Genomic DNA, 13,517 nt, shown 5'->3' with positions numbered 1-13,517 from the left:
CTGCCGAAATACGTTACCAAAGTAGTCATTTTCGCCTGTCAATCAGGCTGGTCAGGTCGGATGGGCGTGGCTTCTTCCCCCAGATATTGCGTAGTTTTCCGTTGGTGGCGTAGTGGTGTGCGCATGTCCAAGGTCCCCAATCCTGCACGGGGGGGTGAAAATAGCAGCGATGTCCGTTATTCCATTGGTGGTCGGTGGGCGCGGCCATCTTCCTTTGGCCGCTTCTGCGCAGAAGCGGCGCTCTGCTGGCCGCGGCTTCAGGAAAATGGCCGCGGGATGCCGCGCGTGTGCAGATGGAGATCGCGGCGGCCATTTTCCTGAAGCCGCGGCCAGCAGAGCGCCGCTTCTGCGCACGCGCGGCCAAAGGAAGATGGCCGCGCCCATCGACCACCAATGGAATAACGGACATCGCTGCTATTTTCACCCCCCCGTGCAGGATTGGGGACGTTGGACATGCGCACACCACTACGCCACCAACGGAAAACTACGCAATATCTGGGGGAAGAAGCCACGCCCATCCGACCTGACCAGCCTGATTGACAGGCGAAAATGACTACTTTGGTAACGTATTTCGGCAGCATAGGTGGGGAATCGGGGTCCACAAACTACACTATTGTAATGCACAGCTCAGGCCATATTTAACAGTATTTTTATCTCATACCGAAAAAAACGGGGTGATAGGTTTCCTTTAATTACCCTGTTAGGGTTGTGGCTTGTTCATTATCATCATTAGTAAAGGCCAGGTGATGCAGATTTCCCAGCTTTATAAAAACACAGCTTCTTCTAACCTGGTGTCAAAAAACAGCAGCCATACATTCTTCTAAGTAGCTGCCTAGCACTCTGAAAATGAAAATGGTGGAGGCCCACAAAGCAAGAGAAGACTATAAGATAGGAAAGCATTTTCAAGTTGCCCTTTCCACAGTTCGAAATGTAATTAAGAAATGACAGTTAACAGGAACAGTGGAGGTCAAGATAAGGTCTTGATGACCAAGCAAAATTTCAGTGAGAGCTGCTAGCAAGATTGCTAGAGAGCAAATCAGAACCCCCGCTTGACTGCAAAAGACCTTCACAAAGATTTAGCAGACTCTAAAGTTGTGGGACATTGTTCTACTGTTCAGAGATACCTGAAAAAAATGGCCTTCACGGAAGAGTCATCAGAAGAAAACCTCTCCTGCTTCGTCACTATAAAATTCAGAGTCAGAATGTATGCAAAAGAACATCTAAACAAGCCTGATGCATTTTGGAAAGATGTCCTGTGAACCGATGAGGTTCAAATATAACTCTCTGGCCAAAATGATCATAGGTATATGTGGAGAAAAAAGGGAACAGAATTTCAGGAAAAGAATATCTAGCCAACCATTAAACATGGGGGTGGATCCATCATGTTTTGGGGTTGTGTTGCAGCCACTGGTACGAGGAACATTTCAAGCAAAAAGAGTAGGCAGAATGGATTCAATGAAATTTCAACAAATTCTTGATGCAAACATAACATAATCTGTAAAAAAGCTGAAGTTGAAAAGAGGATGGCTTCTACAAATGGACAATGATCCTAAACACACTTCAAAATTCACAATATACTACCTCAAAAGGCACAAGCTGAAGGTTTTACAATGGCCCTCACAGTCCCCTGATCTGCACATCATTGAAAATCTGTGGCTAGACCTCAAAATAGCAGTGCATGCAAGATGACCCAGGAATCTCACAGAACTGGAAGAATTTTCCAGGGAAAAATGGATGAAATACCCTCAAACAAGAATTGAAAGACTCTTGTCTTGCAACATAAAAAGCGTTTACAAGGGGGTGCTACTAGGTACTTAATTATATAGGGTGCCCAAACTTTTGCATTGACCCATTTTCCTTTTTCTAAAATGATGAAAATACATATATATTTATTACTTTTTTAAAAGATGAAATTACATATATATTTATTACCTTTTTTTGCCTAAAATACAAAGGAAATGAGTCATCTTTAAGTTTAGGCCTTTCAGAAATCATTTCATCTTCAGCTTGCTTAACTGTTCACAATAACAGTAATTTTGACAAGGGGTGCCCAAACTTACTTGCCACTGTAGCTAGTGGTGGCATATTCTGACGGTACACTGGAGATTACATGATCACTGCGCAAAACCCTGAAAGGCCAGCAGTCACTTTGGAGTCGGGTTTCAGCACATAAGTAATAAAAGTGATTTAATTTTATAAAGGAAAACACAAAGGTCATGTGAAAAACGTAGTGACCCCTATGGACCCAGAAAACACATAAGAGCAAAAAATAAAACTGTGCAGGAGGCAGAGGAGACAAAACACTGGAAAATATTATCCCGTATTATTAATAGTACGGTTTTATTCTAATTTACTGAATGTCTGGAAAATATTAGGTAGGAACTCAGCACTGCTGGACACACAGAAATAACCATAAGCAGAAGGACCGGTGGGCACATGTGCCATGTTTACCAGTGGTATGGACGACATTTAGTACCGAATGGAAATATACCCTCACATCCTTCTGTCACATACTACACAAAAAGTTAGTTTCCAAGGATTTCCTCCAGACATGTCCACAGCACCATAGTGTACAACGGGGACAAGTTCCATCAATTAAAATCAGAACCATGCACATAGAACAAGGATACCTCAATGTGGCCACGACACCTCTCCCTGCTCCTCCTTCCATACACTTTAAAATTAACCTGTCTTGTCCCCAAACAATACTTACCTGCAGACAAAGGGTTATTCGAGTTCCAATGCTGTCAGGCCACCTTACTGAAAGCGTGACTACCGGGAGAAAGAACTATTTACCGCCCAGGCGCCACCTGTTTTTAATTAGCGGTATACTTGGAATAGTTACAGCCAACACGCACAGCATTGTGAGCATGCCCCAACAGTTTGACTGACAGTTCGCTCTACAACAGGTGTGCAGAGTGAACTGTCAAAATATCATGCTTGTTTACAGCTGCCACTCACTGTGTACTGGATGGTGGCTGAAGCCACGCCAGCCACACCTCTAACTGTGAGTCAGAGGCTGCCGGGAGGAATAAAAATCATCTCCTCCCGGTAGCCACACTTTCAGTAAGGCAGCCAGACAACATTGGAATATTATTAATCTGGAGACTAACCCTATTTCTGCAGGTTAATAGCATTTGGAGGCAAGACAGGTTCCCCGCACTGAGGGTATACAGCTCCAGTATTAGTATATACAGTTGTCCTCAAAAGTTTACATACCCCGGCACAATTGTTGCTTTCTTGGCCTTATTTCAGAGAATATGAATGCTAACACCAAAACTTTTTCTTCACTCATGGCTAGTGGTTGGGTGAAGCCATTTATTGTCAAACTACTGTGTTTTCTCTTTTTAAATAATAATGACAACCCAAAACATCCAAATGACCCTGATCAAAACTTTACATACCCTATTTCTTAATACCGTGTATTGCCCCCTCTAACTTCAATGACAGTTTGAAGTCTTTTGTGGTAGTTGTGGATGAGGTTCTTTATTTTCTCAGATGGAAAAGCTGCCCACTCTTCTTGGCGACAAGCCTCCAGTTCCTGTGCTGTCTAGCATGCGTGCTTGAGATCTCCCCCAGAATGGCTCAATGATATTGAGGTCAGGAGACTGAGATGGCCACTCCAGAACCTTCACTTTGTTCTGCTGTAGCCAATGACAGGTCGACTTGGCCTTGTGTTTTGGATCGTTGTCATGTTGGAACGTCCATGTAGATCCCATGCGCAGCTTCAGGGCTGATGAGTGCAAATTTGCCTCCAGTATTTGCTGATAATGTGCTGCATACATCTTTCCTTCACCTTTGCCCAAGTTTCCTGTGCCTTTGTAGCTCACACATCCCCAAAACATCATAGGCCTTGTTGACCTCTCTCCAAATGTAACGTTTATGGTTGTAGACAAAAAGTTTAATTTTGGTCTCATCACTCCAAATTACCTTGTTCCAGAAGTTTTGAGGCTTGTCTCTGTGCTGTTTTGCATATTGTAGGTGAGATACTTTGTGGCATTTGCACAGTAATGGCTTTCTTCTAGCGACTCGACCATGTAGCCCATTTTTCTTCAAGTGCCTCCTTATTGTGCATCTTGAAACAGCCACACTGCTAGTTTTCAGGGTCCTGCATTTCAGCTGATGTTATTTGTAGGTATTTCTTTGCATCCAGAACAATTTTCCTGGCAGTTGTGGACAACATTTTTGTTGGTCTACCTGACCGTGGATTTGTTTTTACAGAGCCCCTGATTTTCCATTTGTTAATCACAGTTTGAACGCTGCTGACTCGCATTATCAATTCCTTGGATATCTTTTTGTATCCCTTTCCTGTTTTATACAGTTCAACTACCTTTTCCCGTAGATCCGTTGACAATTCTTTTGCTTTCCCTATGACTCACAATCCAGAAACGTTGGTGGCTGGATGAAAGATGCAAGAGTCTGTCTGGATTCCAGAAACTCACTCAGCTTTTATGCACACACACTGATTACAAGCAAACAGGCCACAGGTGAGGAGGTTACCTTTAGTAGCCATGCAATCCCATTTTTGTCAACTTCTCTGCATGTTATCAGGCCAAAATCAACAGGGCATGTGAACGTTTGATCAGGATCACAACTGTACCCTTGCACAAATTATGTACCAGTCCCTGCACAGAGGGTATACAGCTCCAGTGTTAGTATATACCCTGGCACACACCATATACCAGTCCCCACACACAGGGTATACAGCTCCAGTATTAGTATATACCCTGGCACACTCACTATTTACCAGTCCCACCACACAGAGTATACAGCTCCAGTATTACTATATACCCTGGCACACTCACTATGTACAAGTCCCCACACACACAGGGTATACAGCTCCAGTATTAGTAAATACCCTGGCACACTCACTATGTACTAGTCCACGCTCAGAGGGTATACAGCTCCAGTATTAGTATATACAACCTACTCACATTCTCTTTCCTCTCCACTCCTTGTCTACAATCTCCAACCCACAAACTTGCACACCCTCGCAGAAATCTTAAACACCTTGATCTACACTCAGGCTATGTGCACACGTTGCAGATTTGGGTGCAGAATTTTCTGCACAAAATCTGCATCTCCTGGCAGAAAATGTGGGTGCAGATTTGATGTGCTTTTCTTGCGGATTTTGTGCGTTTTTCCTGCGTTTGTTTACCCCTGAGGATTTCTATAATGGAATGGGTGCAGATCCGCACAAAAGAAGTGACATGCTTCTTCTTTCAATCCGCTGCGTTTTCCATGCGGAATTTTCCACACCATTAGCACAGCATTTTTTTTTTCCTATTGATTTACATTGTACTGTAAATCACTTTACGGATCTGCAGCGTTTCAACGTGGAAAAAAACGCTGCGGATCTGCAGTAAATCCGCAACGTGTGCACATAGCCTCACTCTCTGAATCCCTCCTCCCTCTTACAGATATAAGTTCCCTACACAATGCGGATGCCGCTCTATATAACACCACAATAGCTGTAGCCCCTCTCACACATACCAAAGCTCACAAAATCAACAGACAGCCCTGGCACACCAGCCTGACCAAAGAACTGAGGCAAGCTTCAACGGCTGCTGAGCAGAGATAGAAAAGAACCCAGTCCAACGAACACTTCGTCGCATTCAAACAGTCCCTCACTACTTTCAAGGCCACACTTGCAACAGCTAAAAAAAACCTACTACTTCTCATCTCTCATATCCTCCCTGTCTCACAACCCTAAACAGTTATTCAACACCTTCAATTCTCTACTCCGTCCCCCAGTACCCCCTCCCTCTCCACTCATCTCAGCTGAAGACTTTGCCTCATTTTTCAAACAGAAGATTGATAACATCAGAGACAGTTTTGGTCGACAACCCCCAGAGCCCTTCCTCCCAACTGCCAGCCCTCCACCTCCAAAACCAACTTCTCAACCATTACAGAAGATCAGCTCTCCACTCTGCTCTCAAGATCGCATCTCAGCACCTGTGCACTTGACCCGATCCCATCCCACTTCATCCCGAACTTCGCCAGTCTTCATCCCAACCCAAACCCATCTCTTCAACCTATCACTAACAACTGGTGTTTTCCCCTCAAGCTTTAAACATGCCTCAATCACACCTATCCTCAAAAAGTCTTCTCTTGACCCATCCTCTGTATCTAGCTATTGCCCTATATCACTTCTCCCCTAAGCCTCAAAACTACTGGAACAACGCGCCCATCTTGAACTGTCCTCCCATCTCTCTTCCTGCTCCCTCTTCGACCGCTTACAATCTGGCTTCCGGTCACACTACTCCACTGAAACTGCCATAACTAAAGTCACCAATGACCAACTAACAGCCAAGAGCAAGCGACACTACTCTGTCCTCCTCCTTTGCCTTTGACACAGTGTACCATTCCCCATTCCCTATTATTACAGACCCTCTCATCCCTTGGCATCACAGACTTGGCCCTATCCTGGATCTCGTCATACCTAACAAACCGGATATTCAGATTCTGCCACTCACACACCACCTCCTCACCTCGCCCCCTGTCGGAGTCCTGCAAGGTTCAGTCCTAGGGCCCCTGCTCTTCTCCATTTACACCTTTGGCCTGGGACAGCTCATAAAATCTCACAGTTTCAGTATCACCTCTATGCCGATGACACACAAATCTACCTCTCTGGATCAGATATCATCACCCTACTAACCAGAATCCCTCAATGTCTGTCCGCTATTTCATCCTTCTTCTCTGCTAGATTTCTAAAACTTAACATGGACAAAACAGAATTCATCATCTTTCACCCATCTCACGCGACCCCCCCAACAGACCTATCAATTAGAGTAAACGGCTGCCCACTCTCCCCAGTCCCACAAGCTCGCTTCCTCGGGGTAATCCTTGACACGGATCTCTCCGTCAAACCACATATCCAAGCCCTTTCCATTTCCTGCCGACTTCAACTCAAAAATATTTCACGGATCCGTACATTCCTAAACCAAGAATCTGCAAAAACCCTAGTCCATGCCCTCGTCATCTCCCGCCTCGACTACTGCAACCTCCTGCTCTTCTGTGACCTCCCCTCGAACACTCTCGCACCCCTCCAATCTATTCTAAACTCTGCTGCCTGACTAATCCACCTGTCCCCCAGCTATTCCCTGGCTTCTCCTCTCTGTTAATCCCTTCACTGGCTCCCCATTGCCCAGAGACTACAGTACAAAACACTAACCATGGCATACAAAGCCATCCACAACCTGTCTCCTCCATACATCTGTGACCTCGTCTCCCGGTACTTACCTGCATGCAACCTCCGATCCTCACAAGATCTCTTTCTCTACTCCCTTCTTATCTCCTCTTCCCACAATCGCATTCAATATTTCTCTCGCGCATCACCCCTACTCTGGAACTCTCTACCCCAACATATCAGACTCTCGCCTACCATCGAAACCTTCAAAAAGAACCTGAAGACCTACCTCTTCCAACAAGCCTACAACCTGCAGTAACCAGCAATCGACCAAATAGCTGCACGACCAGCTCTATCCTCACCTACTGTATCCTCACCCATCCCTTGTAGATTGTGAGCCCTCACGGGCAGGGTCCTCTCTCCTCCTGTACCAGTCGTGACTTGTATTGTTTAAGATTACTGTACTTGTTTTTATTATCCTAACAAAGAAGAGAAGCACCAAATGAACCAAATAAAGTTTAAAATGATAAATTTTATTAATAGATAAACTATAATCAAATATATTAAAAGCAGGGACAGGACAATGGCACTACAAAAGGTATATCCACGGCAGTCCAACAGGTTAGCAAATTGCATATAAGGCTACGTTCACATTAGCGGCGGGCGCCGCAGCGGCGGGCGCCACAGCGGCGCCGCATGCGTCATGCGCCCCTATATTTAACATGGGGGCGCATGGACATGCGTCGCACTTGCGTTTTGCACCGCATGCTTCGCTGCGGCGCCCGCGTCCGGGCGCAGAGGACGCAGCAAGTTGCATTTTTGCTGCGTCCAAATTCAATTAAAAAAAGGACGCATGCGGCGCAAAACGCAGCGTTGTGCATGCGTTTTGCTGCGGTTTTTTTTGCGTTGTGCGCTGCGGCGCCGGCGCTGCGGCGCCGGCGCTGCGGCGCACAACGCAAATGTGAACGTAGCCTAACCCAGGCTAAGTAAATGGAATAGGACAGGTCATAAGGTGCAATCTAATATATAAAGCTGAATGTGTGTGTGTATGTATGTGTGTGTGTGTGTGTATGTCCAGGATTGGCATCTGCACATACACAAAACGCGCCACACACTACCACGTGCTTGAACACATATATCACCCTCAGCACACATTTCACCACACATACACCAACCTCGCCACATAAAAGTCGAAACACAAAAGTCGCCGCTCAAAACTCGCCACGCGCAAAACTCGCCACATGCAAAACTAGGCTCACGCAAAACTCGCCACACGTGCAACACTCACCTCATGGAAAACTCGCCACACGCAAAACTTGCACACGCGGAAAAATTGCCACATGCACAAAAGTTGCAATACATGCAAAAGTTGCCTCACACAAAACTTGCACATACTCAAAACGCACCACACATAAAACTCGCCACGCGCAAAACTCGCCATGCGCAAAACTTGCTGCACACAACTTGCTACACTAACCTGTCATATGCAACTCGACACACAAAAAGTTGCTACATGCATGTCACCACACAAAACTCATCTCACAAAAGTCGCTACATGCATGTCGCCACACGCAACTCAACACACACAACTTGACACATGAAACTCGCCCTAAAACACACACAAGTCTGGAATTATCCCTCAAAAATAAAAATCTGATTACTAAGCAGACAAACTACAAGAGCAACAAATGTACCATATAGGAAATACGGCAGCTGTCAGTCACATGACCTGTCCATTATGTGTATGTGTGAGCTAATATATACTGCCAGGGGGGAGGGCTTCCTGTTGGCTGGGGATTTATCAGGCTGCCAATTTAGCTTACAAATACTGAGGTAAAAATACTGAGCAAATAACGTGTGAACGAGGTCTAATACAGGAGGAGAGGACATACAGGTACATACTATATACAGGGGAAATGACACACAGGTATATACTATATACAGGAGAGATGACACACAAGTATATACTATATACAGGAGGAGATGGCACACTGGTATATACTATATACAGGGGAGATGACACACAGGTACATACTATATACAGGGGAGATGACACACAGATATATACTATATACACAAGGAGATGACACACGTGTATACTATATACAGGAGGAGATGACACACAGGTATATACTATATACAGGAGGAGATGACATACAGGTACATACTATATATAGGAGGAAATGACCCACAGGTATATACTATATACAGGAGCAGATGACACACAGGTATGTACTATATACAGGAGATGACTTACAGGTATATACTATACACAGGAGGAGATGACACACGTATATACTATATACAGGAGGAGATGACATACAGGTATATACTATATAAAAGAGGAGATGACACATAGGTATATAGAGGAGGAGATGACATACAGCAGGTATATACTATATACAGGGGAGATAACATACAGGTATATACTATATACAGAAGATGACATACAGGTATATACTATATATAGGAGATGACATACATGTATATACTATATACAGGAGATGACATAAAGGAATATACTATATATAAGGGAGAAGACAAACATGTATATACTGAGGGGAAAATGAGAGGTGTGAGGTGAAAATGAGGGGTGTGAGGTGAAAATGAAAAGGTGTGAGTGCAAAATGAGAGGAGTGAGGGAAAATAGTGGAGTGATCGGAAAATGACAGATGTGAGGTCGAAATGACAAGTGTTAGGGGGGAATGAGAGGAGTGAGGGGGAAAATAAGAGGAGTGAGGGGGAAAATAAGAGGAGTGGGGGGGAAAATGAGAAGTGTAAGGGAGAAAATGAGAGATGTGAGGGGGAAAATGAGAGGCGTGATGGGAAAATAAGAGAAGTGAGGTGCTATAACTAACCACAGATATTTACTATGCCCAGGCAACGCCGGGCTCTTCAGCTAGTAGTGCTATAAAGTGCAACTTAGTACAGACATTGTATATATACCACCAGTGGTGAAGTACTTATTGTGCACAATATATTAGAAGGCAAATAGCCTTAAAAGCAACAAAGTAATGGACCTGAAGCAAAAAGAAACGCAATATAGAATGAAGCCAAGAGAATTACCTGTGTGACCGCAGAGACACCCACCCCAACGTGTGTTTCGGCACCAGTGCCTTCTTCCGGGGGTATGGCATCAGGGGAAAATGGGCTTTAAATACAAGTAGTAAACCAATCAGGGCGGCTAGTTATAAAGGAAGTGACGTTTGATCTAAGGCAGAGCGTGCGCAGTATTAGTACATACCCTGGCACACAGCTCCAGTATTAGTATATACCCTGGCACACACACTATGTACCAGTCCCCACACAGAGGGTATACAGCTCCAGTATTAGTGTATACCCTGGCACACAGCTCCAGTATTAGTATATACCCTGGCATACAGCTCCAGTATCAGTATATACCCTGGCATACAGCTCCAATGTTAGTATATACCCTGGCATACAGCTCCAGTGTTAGTATATACCCTGGCATACAGCTCCAGTGTTAGTATATACCCTGGCATACAGCTCCAGTATCAGTATATACCCTGGCATACAGCTCCAGTATTAGTATATACCCTGGCATACAGCTCCAGTATCAGTATATATCCTGGCATACAGCTCCAGTATTAGTATATACCCTGGCATACAGCTCCAGTATCAGTATATACCCTGGCACACAGTTCCAGTATCAGTACATACCCTGGCATACAGCTCCAGTATCAGTATATACCCTGATACACAGCTCCAGTATTAGTATATACCCTGGCATACAGCTCCAATATCAGTATATACCCTGGCACACAGCTCCAGTATCAGTATATACCCTGGTATACAGTTCCAGTATCAGTATATACCCTGGCACACAGTTCCAGTATCAGTATATACCATGGCATACAGCTCCAGTATCAGTATATACCCTGGCACACAGCTCCAGTATTAGTATATACCCTGGCATACAGCTCCAGTATCAGTATATACCCTGGCATACAGCTCCAGTGTTAGTATATACCCTGGCATACAGCTCCAGTGTTAGTATATACCCTGGCATACAGCTCCAGTGTTAGTATATACCCTGGCATACAGCTCCAGTATCAGTATATACCCTGGCATACAGCTCCAGTATTAGTATATACCCTGGCATACAGCTCCAGTATCAGTATATATCCTGGCATACAGCTCCAGTATTAGTATATACCCTGGCATACAGCTCCAGTATCAGTATATACCCTGGCACACAGTTCCAGTATCAGTACATACCCTGGCATACAGCTCCAGTATCAGTATATACCCTGATACACAGCTCCAGTATTAGTATATACCCTGGCATACAGCTCCAATATCAGTATATACCCTGGCACACAGCTCCAGTATCAGTATATACCCTGGTATACAGTTCCAGTATCAGTATATACCCTGGCACACAGTTCCAGTATCAGTATATACCCTGGCATACAGCTCCAGTATTAGTATATACCCTGATACACAGCTCCAGTATTAGTATATACCCTGGCATACAGCTCCAGTATTAGTATACCCTGATACACAGCTCCAGTATTAGTATATACCCTGATACACAGCTCCAGTATTAGTATATACCCTGGCATACAGCTCCAGTATTAGTATACCCTGATACACAGCTCCAGTATTAGTATATACCCTGGCACATAGCTCCAGTATTAGTATATACCCTGGCACACAGCTCCAGTATCAGTATATACCCTGGCACACAGCTCCAGTATTAGTATATACCCTGGCACACAGCTCCAGTATTAGTATATACCCTGGCACATAGCTCCAGTATTAGTATATACCCTGGCACACAGCTCCAGTATCAGTATATACCCTGGCACACAGCTCCAGTATTAGTATATACCCTGGCACACAGCTCCAGTATTAGTATGTACCCTGGCATACAGTTCCAGTATTAGTATATACCCTGGCACACAGCTCCAGTATTAGTATATACCCTGGCACACAGCTCCAGTATTAGTATATACCCTGGCACACAGCTCCAGTATCAGTATATACCCTGGCACACAGTTCCAGTATCAGTATATACCCTGACACACAGCTCCAGTATCAGTATATACCCTGGCACACAGCTCCAGTGTTAGTATATACCCTGACACACAGCTCCAGTATCAGTATATACCCTGGCACTCACTATGTACCAGTCCCCGCACACCGTGTACACAGCTGCAGTATTAGTATATACCCTGGCACATAGCTCCAGTATTAGTATATACCCTGGCACATAGCTCCAGTATTAGTATATACCCTGGCACACAGCTCCAGTATCAGTATATACCCTGGCACACAGCTCCAGTATTAGTATATACCCTGGCACACAGCTCCAGTATTAGTATATACCCTGGCACACAGCTCCAGTATCAGTATATACCCTGGCACACAGTTCCAGTATCAGTATATACCCTGACACACAGCTCCAGTATCAGTATATACCCTGGCACACAGCTCCAGTGTTAGTATATACCCTGACACACAGCTCCAGTATCAGTATATACCCTGGCACACAGCTCCAGTGTTAGTATATACCCTGGCACACAGCTCCAGTATCAGTATATACCCTGGCACTCACTATGTACCAGTCCCCGCACACCGTGTACACAGCTGCAGTGTAACCTGAGGCAGCCGCCAGCTCGGCCGCTGCTACCCACCAGCACAGCATCCCGTCCGCCCCCGGAGCAGCCCCCACGTCGCCCCCTGCGCCCCCGGCCCGGGCTGCACTCACTTGTCCCTTTGTTGCAGAGCCGGACTCACAACCTCCGCTCAGGTTTCCTCCCAGCTCTCTACCATCAGGACAAGGCTGAGCCCCGGCCGCGCTCCATGTAAACCGCGCCACGATTGGCTGCAGTCAGCCGCCGGAGGAGATTGGTCCGCTCCCCACACAGGACTGGGAGAGGCCACATCCATCCATCCCTGCTCTGTCATCCGGGGCTGCAGGGAAACAATAGTGCAACTTCTGCGTCCCCCACCCCCTCATCACCCGGAGCACGTCTGTGATAATGGGGGTCATGGTGGGCAGAGGAGGGGGCTCCGGGGCTGGGGAACGTCAGCCTGTGTGCACTATGGCCGTGCTCTGATGCGCCGGGCTGCGGCTGTGACATAGACCACAAGCTGTGCAGACCCCACGGTGCTAGCACTATAGAGCCAAGTGTGAGGGGAGAAGAGCCCACTGTGGACAGGAGATGTGGGGAAAACTTCACTGTGCTCCTTGTAAATCCTGTAAAATGGCTGATGAGACGTCACAGTGCGCAGAGAACTATGATTTACCATATGGCCGAGTCACTGCATTCTTCACACTGTGGAAAAAACGTTAGAGACTCGCAAAATATTCACACAACGCAAAATAATTTGTCATTTTCACACCATTATCGCCCAGCGC

At 45.6% G+C, this 13,517-nt stretch overlaps 1 protein-coding gene across 1 annotated transcript in view; it reads right to left on the bottom strand.

Moving 5' to 3' along the window:
• Positions 1 to 13,155, bottom strand: part of CTTNBP2NL (CTTNBP2 N-terminal like) — a 94,974-nt gene extending 81,819 nt beyond the window's left edge. The window contains exon 1 of the mRNA XM_077294903.1: positions 12,864 to 13,155. The gene's annotated coding sequence lies outside the window, so the exon portion shown is untranslated. The remainder of the gene's footprint in view (positions 1 to 12,863) is intronic.
• Positions 13,156 to 13,517: the final 362 nt, after the last annotated feature.

This window comes from Ranitomeya variabilis, chromosome 3 (genome assembly GCF_051348905.1).
Source record: "Ranitomeya variabilis isolate aRanVar5 chromosome 3, aRanVar5.hap1, whole genome shotgun sequence".
Taxonomy (NCBI): Eukaryota; Metazoa; Chordata; class Amphibia; order Anura; family Dendrobatidae; genus Ranitomeya; species Ranitomeya variabilis.
This window is presented reverse-complemented; position numbering and strand designations above follow the sequence as displayed.